This window comes from Saimiri boliviensis, chromosome 8, assembly GCF_048565385.1.
Source record: "Saimiri boliviensis isolate mSaiBol1 chromosome 8, mSaiBol1.pri, whole genome shotgun sequence".
NCBI lineage: Eukaryota > Metazoa > Chordata > Mammalia > Primates > Cebidae > Saimiri > Saimiri boliviensis.
This window is the reverse complement of record NC_133456.1, coordinates 36,580,531-36,598,378: the sequence shown is the minus strand read 5'-3', so window position 1 is coordinate 36,598,378 and position 17,848 is coordinate 36,580,531. Positions and strand designations below refer to the sequence as shown.

Here is a 17,848-nt window from a genome sequence, read left to right as displayed (position 1 = left end):
AACTTGCTTTCTCTGTCATGTAATCTTGCTCTCTGTTATCTCCATGCCTTTCTTGCTCATTTCAAGGAGCAACCATAAAATGGAGAATAGCAATTGAAGCAGTGAATAATAGCCAAGAAGCATCTCTGGAATCAGTGAACCTGAGACAGCCTGTCCACTTCTGTCCATCACTCTTGTCCTTTAGAACTCTGTTTCAAACTCATCTCTTTTAGACATTCATCTCTTCCCATGTTTAATCTGGGACCACCTTCCCTTTCATCTGACCAATTACCCTGGCAAATTAATGTAATAGATGAGTATTAATTATCTGCTTTTATGTCTTAGCAACATTCTAGGTGCTGTGCTAAAAACAAATGAGGGGGAACACAAGGTCTTCTGCATACAAGCACATTACATTTTGGTTAGGGAGATTTTGACCCATCTCACAGTCACAAACTTCATCCAAGTTATTTCATCAACCTCTATGTATGCATAGATTCCAATAACTTGTTTTGCTTTTCTTTCTTCTTTGTAGTAATTTCACACAGACCATTCACTTCCAGAACCTGACTAACTTCCTGTTGGTACCCAATCCGTTAACTCTGGAGGGGTGAATGAAGCCCTGTGGCTCCTGGCAGTGCTCCTGAAGATCAGGTCCCTCTGGTGGAACTCAGTTCTCACTGCCTTATCTAACCTTCCTCACTCAGCTTGTAATCAACTTAACTTTTAAAGTCTTTGTACACATTAGGTAATATTTGTTCTCTGAACTCCCAGGGGGGGCTGTGGTAACTGCCCAACTAGGAAGCCCTACCCTTCATTATTCAGCAACAGCTTGAAGAATATTCTAATTCCAACTTTCCGCCCTCTGACAGACGAGCTGCATCAAAGGCTGTGTTCCCCTGTTTGTTCTCTTCCTGAAGCAGAATCACCATTTCAAACTAAGTAATCTATTAGAAAAGTATGAACTCTGGGTCCAAATTTTTAAAACATGTCTCTTCTGTGAACCACGGCAAATCTAAACTGGATTATGCCTTGTGTTGGAGTCAGAACTCATGTGGTCCCTTGTTCTTTGCCCTCTGGATCCCTGCATGCTGTTCAGGGGAAGTTACTGGCTTTTGAACTGGCAGTTTGAAAATGAAGGCATTTTTCTTTTAGGGAGAATAGTCCTTCAGTGATTTAAACAACGAGCCTTGTGATCAAAATAATTCATAAAGGAGAAGATTTATGAAGTGACTTCACTAGCACACAATGCATTTTAAAAACTTTGTTTTTTAAATAAATCTGTCAGTACACAAGCCAAGAAAACACATCTGAATGCAATATCAGTGGACACACCCTGAATCTCTTCTCCTTTGCTTGTCCAAGGCTGTGGTAGAAAAGGGAAATGATTCTCTTTGTCCTTTCTTATTTAATATTACTATTTAAAAAATTTATTTCTAGTTCCATGAAAAGATTTTATAAAACTGTGCATATTATTGTTTCCTGTAGGAAAACCTGCCTTTAACAAATACATTTTCTAATGACCACTAGTGCTTGTTTAAGAACTAAAAAATAAATAAAGAAGTCCAACTTATAATGAATCCCTCTGGCATTAGGGAGCCTGTTCTAATCTCCCTTTATCAGGTTTGAGTGATAGTTCTGCTCAACGAGTATTGACAGGGCCGTCCTGTTTCTCAGGCTTTCGTTTCCCTCGGTTGGAGAAGGATACAGTGCATTTTCACATTCTCAAAGTCTGCAGTTGTTTTTATATAAGAAGCAATTTGCTTGGGTCACGTCAGGTCGAATGGGATGCCTGCCCAGCTCTTGGTTTTAAAGGAAAAACATACAGAAAGACACAAAAACACAGCAGTTTCCTTCATTAAATTCCACTCTACCTGCCATGGGCTTCTAGCCACAATGGAATTTCCCACCCTGGCCTAGCCTAGCCTAACTTTTATTTTTAGGGATTTTTTTTTTCCCCTTTAAATCTTAGGAGCTTTCAACTTTGAGGTAAGGATTATTAAATGATAGAGTAATTGCCTGGTTAAAAAAGAATCAAACATAAAAAACAAATGCCTAGTGACCTTCCATAATATTGCTGGATAACCACCCCCTGGATAACAGCCTTTCAAAAACTGTTCATAATCAGCACAACAAGACAGGTCATGTAATTCAAAATTAAAACCTGAATCATTTAATGAATAGAGATCAGCATTTTTTTCAATAGTACCCTCTTCTTACCTAATTGCATTGGATGGAGATAATTTTGGAGAAGAAAATGAATAACTGAAAACACAAGGAACTAGATAAATAGATGGGGCGGGAAGCGGGGAGAGAGAGCAAGTGAGAGAGAGAGAAGCTTTTGGACCTTTCTCTCCTAAAAGCCATTTATGCTTTTCCCCATTGCCTAGGGGCAACTGATTTAATCAGGATTGTTCATGTGGATTATCTAAACTATGAAAAGCAACAGGGAGCACTTCCCAAGAAATCCAGACTGGGTCTGCTGCAGAATACTTGGTTTGGGGCCTGGAGCTAAGTAGACTGTTCACATTGTACTCAGGGTCCTAAGAAAAGTGGCTCAGTGTCTCTGTAATTCTTTGTCCTTTTGATCTACCTCAACATTTGGTGTCTCTTGGCATTAGGAAAACTCACGAAAATGACCCTGCCTAGTTAACTGATTCATAGTCTGTGCACACAAAAAAAAGAGTAAGAAAGAAAAAAAGCTTTGGTAATGAGGGAGAAAAACATACCTTCTTGCTGTCTTTGCTGGGCATAAATAAAAATTGAAAGATGTGATTTTTGGGGATGTGAATCCCATTCTCCCCACATTAAGTAATAGCCTTGTCACAGGCAATTCAAGACCTCTATCAACCACCCCTGTTAAACATATCAAGTTGGATTTCTCATTCATTATTTTCAAGCTGGATTTTGCATAATCTTCCTTCCAATGAAGAAGTTTACTTTTCAAACATGTCATTTGCTTTTAGCACTGTTGTTCTCCTTCACCCATTTTGGCTTCTTATCCTCAAATCCCTGATTCCTTATTAAAGTTGATTGTTAATGCAGCCATTCTTTAGCATCACAGCACATTTATAAACCAAAGATTAGTTTACTCTGCCTGGCTTCCAAAATCATTTGCTGCTTGAGACCATTTCATGAGTTTGTCTACTCATGTGAATAAATAAAAACTTGCCTATAATGTAAATTTGAGAAAGGAAAGAACTACTATATAAAACAAATTCTACAGAGGCCAAAATTATTTCCACCAGTTTCATGGATTCAGCTCTTGCATGTGCCATTCTACATTAACTTTATCTTTGATATTAGGATTTTGCTTCTTAAATAGATGCCATTTTCCTCCAGTAAAACCAAGTGGTTTATTCCGACATTTAATAGTAATTTAGTGATTTCAGAGTTCCTTCTAAATCTAAAATAAATGTTCATGAGACTCATGATCTTGTATCTAGACAATTATTCTGAGCTTTTTAGGACTTCCCTGAGGCTACATGTAATCTCTCACAACCCCTTGCAAAACCTGAGATTCTGAACCACTGTCAAGCTTATGACTTCCCTAGTAAGGAGCAAAGCAAAATCATTACTTATGGCAACTACCACACAAACACTGTAGTGAACTGGAGTATAAGAAAACCACTACTATACTTTAGACAGAACATTAGGATTAATGCTGGTAACCAAGGAACTAAGAGCCTATAAATATAACTGGCTCAAGGAGAATGGGATTAAACAATATTGGAGTTTAGAAACAAAAGTAGTACTGTATCAACCTGTCACTATGAAGCCAGTCATTATAATAAAACTAACCAAAGGATGGCATCAGAAAAAAATGGAAGTATTTTTGTGTGCAATTCTTGAAGCACTACTTGAATTTCATCTGTAGGGAACAGGTCTCATACGTGTATTATTCAGCCATCTCCCCAACACACACACACACACACACACACACACACACACACACACACACGCGTACTAGTTTAGGCTTATATCTACTGTGGTAATTTTGCATCTGCAAGCCACTGAGTAGCTGCTTTATATATACAGTGTAGGATGAAAGTGAGAAAACTGGGCTACTCAAGGGTTTTATGAAATATCACAAAGAAAAGAAAACAAAAACAGGCTTAGAGAAAGTTAAAGGTAAATGGGCAGTACTACAAAACAAGTTAGGGTTCCCTGGGAACTGGCAATAGGACTAAACTTGCTTAACATCTGTAAAAATGACTTGCTCAGTCCAGGGTCTTGCATATATATAGCAGAAGCTCAATTAATTTTTGCTCAATGAATAATCTGGAACAAGGAATATAAACTAAATTATCCAAAAATGTTGATGGAATGAAATTTTTCTGAGCAAGGAAAAGGTAAACCAGGCGTCCCCAAACTTTTTACACAGGGGGCCAGTTCACTGTCCCTCAGACTGTTGGAGGGCCGCCACATACTGTGCTCCTCTCACTGACCACCAATGAAAGAGGTGCCCCTTCCTAAAGTACGGCGGGGGGCCGGATAAATGGCCTCAGGGGGCCGCTGTGGCTCGCAGGCCGTAGTTTGGGGATGCCTGAGGTAAACTGATGGAACATAATATTTGTCTAGGTGTACAGAAAGGTTGCAGTGTTAACTATAGACAAACAAAATATTCAAATACAGTCATTTGCCATGTTCATTGTCAACAATGAACCACATATACCATGGTGGTCCCAGAAGATTATAACACTGTATTTTTGCTGTACCTTTTCTATGCCTAGATATGTTTACATATAAAAATACTTACCATCCACTTTGTTACAATTGCCTACAGTATTCAGTACAGTAACATACTGTACTTGTTTATAAGGTTTATAGCCTAGGAGCAATAAATTACACCATGTAGCCTATGTGTTAGTAGGATATATCGTCTAGGTTTGTCTAAGCACACTCTATGCATAATGTTTTCACAATGATGAAATTGCCTAAGGATGCATTTCTCAGATTGTATCACCATTATCAAATGATGCATCACTATATATGAAAGGTTTAGTTGTAAGTCTTACCTAGGAAAGAAACTGGAAAGCCATGGGCTCTTTCAGGCAAAAAGGCCTTCAAAATCTTGGCACTCATTAAGTAAAGTAATGAAAATAAAGTTTATACTTCCCTTGTATCAAACCCTCTGCAGTTATGCAAAACTATCTGTACTTAGAATGCCATGTTCCTATAAAAAAACTCGGGGTATGTTACACAGGACAGTTATTAAAGAATTTAAAGTAGATTAAAATAATCTGCATTAGTAGAGAGCAAATTATTTTGTGATATTATAAATTTCATTGAACCTGAGAAAAATCAAATCAACATGCTTGTTAATAAATATTACTTAAGAGACATCACACTGACATTTCTTAGTGACTGGCTGCTATGGAAGCTTCCTAATAGGTCTAATGTTTCCCACTTTCTGAGTTTATAAGCTAGCAATATTGCAGCTTTGGGTGTTTACCTTTGTTTATTTATTGGACAAAGTTTTATTGAGTGCCTCCTCCAGCTGTGCCAGTCTGATAAGATCAAATGTAATCCTTTAGCTATTGTCACTATCCTAAATGGACCCCATGCTTCCTTTGTCCCTTGCATTCTCTGATTTTCACTGGGGGTTATCTATCATAGCTGTACATCCAAGTCTCTAATACCATCTCCCTTCTCATCCTTTTTTTGTTTGTTTGTTTATTTCCCTTTTCCCTTTGTCTATTTCTCTGTGAGGAGCCAAGAGCCTGTATAGTTATTAGCAGTGGTAGTAGTGCTATCTAGAGTAGAAATCCAACAGCACCAGTGTCACAATATACTTTATACAATCAAGAAATGATTTTAGGCCAGGCAAGGTGGCTCACACCAGTAATCCCAGCACTTTGGGAGGCCGAGGCGGGCAGATCACCTGAGGTGGGAGTTCCAGACCAGCTTGACCAAAAATGGAGAAACCCGGTCTCTACTAAAAACACAAAAAAATTAGCGGGGCATGGTGGCACATGCCTGTAATCCCAGCTACTTGGGAGCCTGAGGTAGGAGAATCACTTGAACCTGGGAGGTAGAGGTTGTGGTAAGCCTAGATCACACCATTGCACTCCAGCCTGAGCAACAAGAGCGAAACTCCGTGTCAAAAAAAAAAAAAAAAAAGAAAGAAAGAAATGATTTTATTTCCTTGCCTCAGTAGAAATTTTACAAGTTAACAGTGGTTTGCCTTAGATAAACCATAATATTTCTATCATATCATGAAAGAATTCTAAAATATCTGTTAGACTTTCTTCTACAAGTTTGCCTATTTCTTCTGAATACAGTTAATTCACCTGGCAACAAAGAAGATTAGGTATTTCTTTTTGTATGCAGACAGAAAGAAGTGTGATCTTTCTTTGCTAATAAAAACTTCTGATAAGTGGTGATAGACTTCAAAACCCCTCTTTTTTTAATTTGGAAATCATGGGTCAGTTATCGGAAACTCCAAATTCAGAATCTATGAACAGTTATCCTGTAGTCTTGTGGTTTTGCACATGCTAGGGATTGGTAAATTACTGAAGACTTCTTAAATAAGAGAGGAAGCATTGTTCTCTTCATTTGCAAATAACCAGAAGGTATGTTAAAAGAGGTTTTAGAGTACCTGGACTATGTAGTAAACTGTTCACTTTCTTTTATAAAACTGTCCATGAGGTACCCTTTAGAGACAGGACAGATACAGAGAACGTGGTGTCTCATTTCTATGGGTAGAAATTCCACAGAACAATGCTTTGCAAAGAATCATACTATCATTACCCTTTCCTGTGAGATGCAAATACTAAAAACAGATATGGGCTGACAAGATTATTTTAAAAACAGAAGGCAATAAAACCTTTGGTGATATTCTAGATTACATATGATATGTGTAAAAGGGTAAAATAAAAAGTTCTCTACTTTTTAAAAGCTGTATCAAACTTTCCTTTCTATACTGAAATTGTGCCCCTTAACCCATTTATACATGAGGTTGTAAGTTTTTTTTAAATTTTTGCAATCAGACCTTGGTGATGACCTTAAGTATCAGGATATAAATAACTCCTGCATGCTTAGGGTTCCAATAATGGAACACTACACATAAATGGAATAAAATGTAAATTGCTAGGTTCATGATAAACAGGGCACAACTGTAAACAAAATAACTTAAAAAAATGAGTCTATATACACAATTTTATTACTTCTAGAAACACAAGTTTCATTAGACTTAAAAATAGTCAATCAGGGGCCGGGTGCGGTGGCTCAAGCCTGTAATCCCAGCACTTTGGGAGGCCAAGGCAGGTGGATCACGAGGTCAAGAGATTGAGACCATCCTGGTCAACATGGTGAAACCCCGCCTCTACTAAACATACAAAAAATTAGCTGGGCATGGTGGCGCATGCCTGTAATCCCAGCTACTCAGGAGGCTGAGGCAGGAGAACTGCCTGAACCCAGGAGGCGGAGGTTGCGGTGAGCCAAGATCATGCCATTGCACTCCAGCCTGGGTAACAAGAGTGAAACTCCGTCCCAAAAAAAAAAAAAAAAAAAAAGTCAATCAATTAAATCAACTTATTTTGATATGAACCGCAATGTGATCTGATTGCAGGCTGCAATGATTAAACACATTTTGAAAGAAATGGGTCCATACTATATTTTCTAAACTGCACACTCTTCTATCCCTCTCATGCTATAGATTTATAGCAGCCTAACCTCCAGCCAACAAGTTAGAAAATTCGGTAAAACATCATTTTGGCTTTATATTTTTAAATTGTGGATAAACAAAAAAATTGACACAAATGATTTAGTGGATATTATCAGGTTATAAGCTAATAAATAAAGACATTTACCTATTATCTGATATTGATGCTTAGAAAATTATAAACATCAAGACACTCTATCAACGACTATACTCCAGATATAGGAATTTTGTAGTGGATATGGTATGAGTGCTAAGAAATGCATACATTTTGAAAAGAAAATAATAAAGTCTGATTTATTTATTATCTAAGTTCTTGTGTTTTCAGGGTAAAAAGTATTAACGAGAGGTAGCATTATCTGATAGTTAATGGAGAGTGGAAATCGTCTGTTACAGGCCCATATGTTCCTGAGCAGAATAATATTATCTCAACCCTCAAATGGAAATGATGATTATAAAATGCTGTGGTACCCTGTCGACATATCTGAGAAATTCCATGAAAATTCTGTTACATATTTTTTAAATTGTGTACTATGATCATAACATAGTTAATTATTAAATATGTAACCCTTTCTTTCAGACTATTATTCTTCTTTAAATATAAAGAGTGTATTATTTTCTTCATTTATTCTTTTGGATAAGTATCCTGTTCATAGATGCTTAAAATCCAGCTTATCAGTTTCCTTTTAAATTCTTGCATATTTTAAAGGACCTTAAAAGATGATGGTGGAGTAGTGCCTGACTTGGAACTTGCTTCTGTCTCTTAGAGACTGTATGACTTTGGGCAAGGTGCTTCTCAGTACCTCAGTTTTATCTTCAGTGAGAACAGCACAATGATAGTATGTAGCTCCTATGGTTACTATGAGGATTAGTGGGTTTCATAGGGTCAATAATAAGTTGCCTTTCTGGGTCTTTGAAGCAGCTGAAATCAGGTTAATTAAATTAAACAGAGCTTTGGTCCCTTTATTTGACAAGTAAGCTCCAATTTTCATTTCCAGTTCTCATCCCCTAAAATCAGTGGAATAAAGCCCTGTTCGTGTAACTGCCATCTTCCTGCCCCAAAGCCAAGATGAATTTACCTGCTGATTTTAATTTTCACTAGGTCTCTCTTTAGCTAGGTGTTACTACGGGTAAAATATCAACAATTAAACTATTTGAGGCAGGTAAATGTTGAAAGGGGAATTTAATTGTTAAGTCAATAGCAGTGTGCCAGCTTAGTTTGCCTTTCAGAAAGATCACCATAGTAATAACGAGCTCAATCAATAAATAAAAAGTATAAAATATACATCTATGCAGAATCTTAGAACCCTTTCTTTAACACGTAAGTCATTAAACAAAGCTCTGAAGCCTGTCTATGTGATTCATCGTTTACACACATCATAGTTCTACGGAAGAAATTCTCAGTTTAGAACTACCAACTTCTTTCAGATGGGATCAGATTATTCTATATTTCATTATAAACAACATCAACAAAAGCAAACAAGTGAAAAACAACAACAAAACTAGTTGTGGTTCACTCCAGTAATGTATACTACCAATTCAGTGGTTCTTAACTGGGCGGCAATTTTGCCATCCCCTTCCCCACCAGGGGAGAACTGGCATTGTCTGGTGACAAATTTTATGATCCCAATTGAGGTGTGATCCAGTGGGTAGAGGTCAGAAATACCACTAAACATCCCACAGTGCACATAATAGCCATCTACCCTTCATCCCAGCAAAGAATTATCTGCTCTAAAGTATCATAGTGCTGCTTTTGAGAAACTCTATTCTAAACTAACATCTGAGAGCCACTGGCCTTAAACCACTGGCCACATTAACACTCAAGACACTCAGCCTATGGGATGGTCTAACAGTTAAAGAAGACATCTTAGAGGAAACTACTTCAAGTATATATAACCTGACAAATCTGGATACAATGATAAGGAAAGAACTGGTAAAACAGGTAGTTGTTTGAAAACTCATTATGCCCATTATTATAACCAATAATTTTAGATTATTGAACCAACCATACTAATATTCCTTTTGAATTCAAGGGGGTTTAAAAATATGAAGTCATGGACTATGGAACATTATCCTGTTATGGAGACATTCTAATGGTTTATAAAAGCAGTGAACATATTAAAAAGAAAAAAAAACTAGCCGAAATGAGTTATTCAAAGTTAAAGTCATTTTTTCCTAGGACTGATTTTTTTTCTGTGCATAGCATTTTCCATATGTATCACAAACATTCATTTGTGCAGAACATAGCACCACACTTCTAATACAACTCGTTTCTGAAGACAAATCAGGCTAAAGCTAAAAGTTTCAAGAGTCATTTTTTAGCATAACATAGCCCTAAGGTAGAGTAAAATTTATTTTCTAAATAAGCCATAATTATTCGGCAAACATTTAACCGAGCACCTCTCTACTGTTAAAGATTGTCAATGATATATGAAAGGAAGAACAAACATACAGGAAGTTTGAAAATCAAGAAAATTTTTCTGAGAAAAATGTGCGAAAATAATTATGAATATGGCTAAAATTCAAATATATGACACTTTATTTATTTAAGGGTTTCCCTGTCAAAGACAACACATATTTTTCTAATGAAAGAGGATGCCTGAAATTGACATTCAAGAGAGCATTTGGATACTCCAATGTGAAGTTGTACAGGTTTACTCATCTCTGAAATTACCCTCTTGCATTTGACTTTTACTTTGGTTAGTGGTAGCAAGCATTAAACTGTATTGAGGGCCTCAGAAAAGTTGGCTTAATTTCTTTACACTCAGAACCCCAAAAAGTTGCTTCCTGAGCTTATAATAGGGAAGCACATCTTACTGAGGAGGAAATAAGAGGTGAATAACTGGCATAGCCACAAAAAGAATGAAAACTCAGTAATTTCTGAGTTGCCCTTCTTTTTCTCCATTTAAATTTCTAGGTTTAGCTTCAAAATACTTGCCTTTTTCTACCCTAAGGGAAGTTCTAGGATCAGAGAGATGGAGATAGAGAGGGTAGAGATAGTTTTAGGTTTTCACAGAAGTTCAATTAAAAACTGGCAAGTACCTCCTACCCACCACCACTAATGTTTATTTATAGAACAAGGTACAGGGACAAGCTTTTAAAAAGGAGAAAAATAAAAGGTAGAAAGCAGCAATGTTCTGGTACTGTAAAATATTTGGGGAAATAAATCTAATTCCTGTTCTCAAAAAGCTTACTATCTTGTTCTAGAGGAAAACATAAACCCTCTTAAAATAATGGAAGAACAATAAGAAACAGTATAATTAAGTGTAAAAATGGGTGGCAGAAGCAAAATGCTGTGGGGCACACAAAGATGTGTCTTACATCTTTCCAACAAAGAGAAAAGAGACAATGGGTCAAATGCAGCCTACTCTAGTCTCCGATATTAGTTTCATTATACAGCTATAATCCCATTACAAAGAACCTGAAGGAACTGTTGACATTTTTTGCTGCCCTGGAGTTTATTGTCTCAAGTATTGCTTGAAATACCAGGCTACATGCAGAGATGTCTGCTCTAATGGTATTTGTTGACCTGCATTATGTTAGGGTTAGCCTGAATAAATGGAGAGGAACACTACATGGAATCAGTTAGTTACATTGTTTCTAAGTAGGTGTGCATTATTTTTACCGTGTTTTATAATTTTTAACCTAAAGACTAGACATTTAAAGTAGGGTATTATCTGTAAATAATCTTCTTGTTATATGAAACAGTAATATTTGTTAAAAGTGCTTTTGTAAAGCCCAAAATGGGGATCTGCAGAGGCAGATTTACTGCATATTTAGTGGAGCTTAAACTTCAGGGATCTTCACTCGCACGGCTGCCCTTCCAAGATCCTGTACTTAACTTTGTAATCATAATTTTGTATTCTTTATCTCCAAGAGGATCCCCCAAATAGTTTAAGCTTCTGGCAAAATCTTGATCTAGCCTAGGTATAAAATAATGAAAGGCTCAAAACTGATAGTCCTAAAAGGCCAATGCTGAGAAAGATATAAAATGTGCTTTTACAAGGATATCAAAGCAATTATAGTTTCCAAATGTATCTCTCTTATTGTTGTTGCTCCCCCTTTCCTGCCAATAAATAAATGCCCTTTGTTTACTTCATTGTTACAAGGTTATTAAACCCTTTTAAATAAGATCTGTCTGTTCAGTAACTGGGAATAACCAGAGTGTTTAAAAAAGATGAAAAATTCAGAGGCAGAAGATAATTTCCAAGAATGAAAAGGCATCTTAGAGAGACTCACAAAATGTTCACTAAAACAGCAGTAATTACTATCCATACCTAAGGAGTACATGCATTTAAGAAAAGGAAGGGCATGGAAAGTCTCTCAATACAATTTACAGTAGTACCTACTGAAAAGTGTGGTGAGTTTACGCAGAGTGTGGGAATTTTTACCACCAGTAACACCACGTGTCTGTTTTTCTGGTTTCTGGAAACCCCAAATAAATCCCACAAGCACCTCTAAACTCCACCATGGAATTCTCACACTTCTGAGTAAGAAGTTCAGAACAGAATAAAAACTTTGGATGCAGAATGTCTGTCTGCAGTTTTTCCTATAATGCCTTGTCCCCGTTTTTGAAGAAAACTGAGTAAAACTTAATTCAAGAAAAAAAATGAATGAAATTACCTCAAATGGAGTATTAAATTGAAAAATAATAGTTAAATTATTCATAACCATTTCCTGTTAAAGTTTTTTTCTCTTTTAGAAATGGAGTAAGAATGCTTCAAATAAAAATATAAAACCCTTCCCATCTCATAAAGGGCCCACTCACATAAACAGGAAGCATATTAAAACAGCTTTTCTTGGTTTCCTGGCAAAATCCAGTTTTTATTTTGGTGGCAGCATCTATTAAGGAGAAGACTCATTTTGTGGGCAGGATGAAAAATTAAACATTGCAAATCCATCAGGTACTTGCTGGATTAGAGTTAGATGACTGACTTTCTGGCTATGGGGAACAAGGTAGCTCTGAAACCAAGGAACAAGCTGCCAAGAATAGTCCAGCCCTGTCCCAAAGATGATGGTCTTCTCCATCCAGACAGCACAAATCAACTTGAGGTTCCAAGAAGGCCAGTAGACGCCAGCCCGCGTTAGTGTAAAGTGTCTCACATGCATATCTAACTGTTCTCTCCTTTCCTTTACATTTAAATCCTGTTGTATTGGCTTCTGTGCTTTCCCTTTCCTGGAAGCACTGTAACATAATTAAAAGAGTATGAGTTTGGGAATTTGAAAACTTGGTTTATAGTCTAGGGTCTGCCAAATACTGTGACATGTTGCCTGCTTGGGTCATCATTTTCTGATATGTAGAATGGGACTAACAATTTTTCCTTAATCAGCTCAAGTTTCACAAAATGTGGGTAAGCATCACCTGGCTTAAAATCAGCCAAGGTAAATATTCAGATTTCAATGGTCCCTTCTTGACTTACTACATTAGAATCTCCATGAACTAGAAAGTCTTGGAATTTGAATTTTAAACTCATTCCCTAGTAATTTTTTTTTTTTTTTTGAGACAGAGTCTTGCTCTGTTGCCCAGGCTGGAGTGCAGTGGCCGATCTCGGCTCACTGCCTTTGCCTCCTGGGTTTAAACAATTCTCTGCCCCTGAGTAGCTGGAATTACAGGTGTGTGCCACCATGCCCGGCTAATTTTTGTATTTTTAGTAGAGTGGGGTTTCATCGTCTTGGCCAGGCTGGTCTTGTACTTCTGACCTCATGATCCACATGCCTCGGCCTCCCAAAGGGCTGGGATTACAGGTGTGAGCCACTGTGCCCAAGCACCCAAGTGATTTCTATACACACAAAAGTTTTAGAACTACATCCCACCTTGTCTTGTGTCAGGATTAAATAAAACCATATAGGGGAAACTTATCTGTAAATTGCATATCAAGACATGCTTAGCTGCTCTCATTAGTGTCATTTTCCAGATAGCTCAAAGCATCAAAGTAAGAATAGAGGGCCATTTTCCCAAGATCTTTCTTCCAGCTTTCCCCTGCCATGCCAACAGCATTCTTCTTTATCTTCAGGTAGGCAGGGTAGGTTCACTGGGGGTTGGGGTAGAGCTCAGCCCTGTGACACAGGCAGTACTTCTGTAGAATTTCATTTATGTGACTGTACCCACCCCACAGGGTGATATGAGGATTAATTCCTATTTGGTAATTTACTGTGTGTAAAATGCCTTGAGCCCCTTGGAGGAAAGTGCTATATAAATGTAAAATAATTATTATAATAATAATAACCCCGACTATTTAACTGTTCAGTGAATTAGCCAGAAGATTTAGGCTGCCAAGGGACAAGGCTGAAGCCATTATAAGTAGAAACACTTTACATCATCATATCTCATAACTGTTATCACAAAAAAGGGAAACAAAGAGTGAAAATTAAGATAAATCCATGTTCTCAACTGATTTAAATGACAGAGGATCACTAGTAATGATTCATGAAAGCCAGGAAATGCAAAAATGACAGCTGCATTGTAATTCTAACTCAGCCACATGTCCTGAGGTTTTATACACTTTGGTCTTTTATTTGTAGGCAAAATATCTCATCAGTGCAACATCTAACATTTAGCATTATGAAGGCATGTGACTACGCTTTTGCTTACTTGAAATATATTTGTAATGTATCCCCTATATGTAGGTAATGCTTTTTCTATCTGAAAAGCATTGATACTATTGTATGAATTTCCAGGTAAATTTTGAATCAGTTATTTACAGTCTCCCACATATGCACCCTAAGAAACACACTCTAAGAAAACAATGGTGTATTTCTAGATCTAAATTCAGGAAACCAAAATGTATAGGAGATACCTTTTCTTTCCAGGAAGAAAATATTTTGGTGCATACACTCACATGAGCTCAACTGTCTTCAGCTCTTACATTATTTGTTTTATTTATTTATTAGATTCATGAAGATTCTTCTATCAAAAGCTCAAGGGGCTGAACCCAGAACTTTCATATATTGAATGTGAATCACTTCTTAAACCACAGAAAGGAAAATAAAGGGCTATAGAAATCTTAATGGGCAAGCTCCAGATGCTCAAAAGCAATTGTTTAGTTACTCTACTTAGTTATGCATCATTCAAAACACATTCTAACAATCGAACAAGAAAGGTTCCTTTGTGAAGAACAGGCTTTGGGGCCTTAGACAAGTTTTAATTCTAGTTGTTTTAGAGCTCATACAAAATAGTTGTGGTGCATATGTAAAGAGGTACTATACTTACATGCAATAAAGTTTGCAGATGAGTATTTTGAAAATCCAAAAAAAGAAAAAAAGAAAAGAAAACAAGGGGAGGAATGAGCATGTGTTACCTTGCTCTATTTTTAATTATTAACTTGTAGCCTCAAAGATTTCCTTTTAGTAAAAACACGTGTAAATTATGGTGAATGAGTACCAGAAAATAAAGGCAGTCAGTATAACTCAAATTATTCTGTAAAATGTGAAATGAAGCTCTAACCTGTCTGTATGGAAGGGTGATGAATAAATGAACGAGTGAAGTAAAAAAATCAAAGATACAGAGTTGTAACCGATTTTCTTAGCATGAAGTAGTAAATACTAATATTAGAAATAGCTTTTTGATTTATATAAAAGTGGCATAGGGTACAAAGTATACAATGCTGAAAAACATTTCAAATGTAGTATTTGTTTAAATATATTCACACATAAACACACACATACACATGCAAGTCAGAAATCTGGGATGTTCTGGTATAGCTTTCTGCTTTCAAAGGGTCTCTGCAAAAAACGGAAGAAAAAGTATCCTATAAACTGCTTTTGCTGAGGTCACCAGTAGAGAGCAAATCTAGGCAAGTGCTGCCCATAATAATCTCTTTCCTTGACAGATATATACACATACACATAATATTTTAAACTTTTAATTTTATTTTCTGTATAGCTAACAGCATAGCCAATGCCCTGATCTTCCAGTCACACTGTAATTTCTTGCCCTTGCATCACAAGCCCAGCTGTACTAATCAAAGTGGAAAAATTGACAGCATTGCCTGAAAGACACAGCTTGGGATAACTGCTCCTTGTAGTTGCCCTGTCAATGAATATTATCATATTTTTCTCATGGATAGGTTACTGTACTTTTTTTGGGGGGGATTTCTACATACTTAGCTACTAAGCACATTACTATTCTGTTTGTCGAATGGACCAAACATGACAGTGTGAGCCGTAGGGTTAGCAGTCCCAACATTCTGTTTTAAAGTTTTTGTGTGCATATATCTTTAAAAATAATATTTCTTTATGTGTCCAGAAGTAAAATGACAATGATATTTTATTTGACATTACTGTTTTCTTAAGGAGGTTAATAAAAATATCAATGGGTGGGCATAAAGAGAAAAAAATCATATGAGACTACCAAACATATTCTGTTACTGAATTTCTTTCACCTAAATATACAATGGAATACTCTGAATTGCGTATTTTCTTTTCCCATTAGACTACAGCAAAGTTCTTGGCCTGAAAGTAGAAAAACTATGCTTTAGTGTTCTAATGATACATACCTTTCACATATTCACTTTGCTTAAAATTCTAAATGCCAACTCAGTAAGAGAGAAATTAATTCAAAGTTTTTTCAGTCACCAATAATAACAATAATATTAATATCAACTAAAATCTATTTAACTCTTAGATGTACTAGTGCCATTGTAATCACATGTGTTAACTCACTAAGTCTTCAAAATGACTCTACCAGCTAATACAGTTATTACTCCAGTTTTATTGGTAAGGAAATAGAGGCACAGAGAGATTAGAAACTTGCCCAAGATCACATAGTCAGTAAGTGGAGGAGTCAGGATTCAAACCTAGGAAGCCAGACTCTGTTACAGGATGAATATTTTGGTTCCTAAAGGCCCCATCTTCCTTACTTCTCCTGATCCTCTTCCCCAACTGATCAGCTTGCAGCATTCATTTTATCTTCTCAATACTTACACATTCATTTGCACACTGTCTGCTTTGAATAACACAGTAGTTAAAAACTCAGGCACTTTTGTCTAATATGAGGGTTTACTGCCACAAATCAGTAGTACTTAACTTTGCTGTGCCTCAGTTTCCTTCTGTATAAAATAGTAATAATAACAGCAATTTCATGTAGTTATTGTGAGGGTTAAATGGGATAATATATGTTAGAGCTCAATGGAAGGTAAATGTTTTATAAACATTAAGTTTGCCATTATTGATTTTTATCTCTTAATAAATATAATCCCTTTTTCCAATTAGATTTTTTTTCAGAAACATTGTGAATATGAATCTTTTTTGTCTTGTCTTTCCAAATGTTCAATATGCTGAACTTTTAGATGTCCTAGGTACCACTGAAATCATGTGTATTAACTTTCATAACAACTCTGTCAGGTAATACTTATATTTATCCATATTATAAAATATATAATGTGCTAATATATAAAATTTAGTGAGAACTTACTACATGCTAGAAATCTAGCCAAGTGCATTACGACATTATCTCATTCTCCCTCTAATCATCTGAACTAGGTGATTTTTATAATCCCAAGTTTTTATACAGGAAGAAACAGAGGCTCACTTAAGTCATCAGCTGGTAAGTCTTCAAATATGTAAATTCTTAACCACAACATCATACTACCTGCTAAAAAATGAATTTAAAGTAGGTCTTTAGTATATATATATTTGGTCTTGATGATGAATCAACTGAATTATTTATTTCTGTTACCAGAAACATTGTACCTACAACAAACTAATGTGGCCTTGACCAGTGGTCCCCAACCCCTGGGCTTCAGGCACTGGTACCTGCTAGGAACTTAGCTGTATAGGAGGAGATGAACAGTGGGCAAGCAAACATGACTGCCAGAGCTCTGCCTCCTATCAGATCAGCAGCAGCATTAGATTCTCATTGGAGCACAAACCCTGTTGTGAACTGTGCAGGCAAGGGATCAAGGCTGTGTGCTCCTTATGAGAAGCTAATGCCTGATGATCTGAGGTAGAACAGTTTCATCTGAAACCATCCCCACACCTCCAGTGCATGGAAACATTGTCTTCCATGAAACCAGTCCCTGGTGCCAAAATGGTTGGGGGCTGCTGGCCCAGACAATATCATTCATTCGGTTAACTATTAAAAAGAGATGACTGTGTGTTGGGCACATGAAAAATACTGGAAAATTGAACATATATATATAGTGTATATATATATAACTATATATATATATACGTATATATGTGTGTATATATATACACATATATACA

The 17,848-nt window shown here is 36.5% G+C and overlaps 1 protein-coding gene across 16 annotated transcripts in view; it reads right to left on the bottom strand.

The window, feature by feature from the left end:
- ZBTB20 (zinc finger and BTB domain containing 20) overlaps nt 1-17,848 on the bottom strand; it is a 790,532-nt gene that overhangs the window by 326,612 nt on the left and 446,072 nt on the right. For 4 of the 16 annotated variants that reach the window (XM_074405333.1, XM_074405334.1, XM_074405330.1 and 1 more), the window contains exon 1: nt 1-17,848. This exon is cut by the window's left edge and continues 34,342 nt beyond it. The exons of the other annotated variants lie outside the window; for them this stretch is intronic. The gene's annotated coding sequence lies outside the window, so the exon portion shown is untranslated. 16 annotated transcript variants of the gene reach the window in all.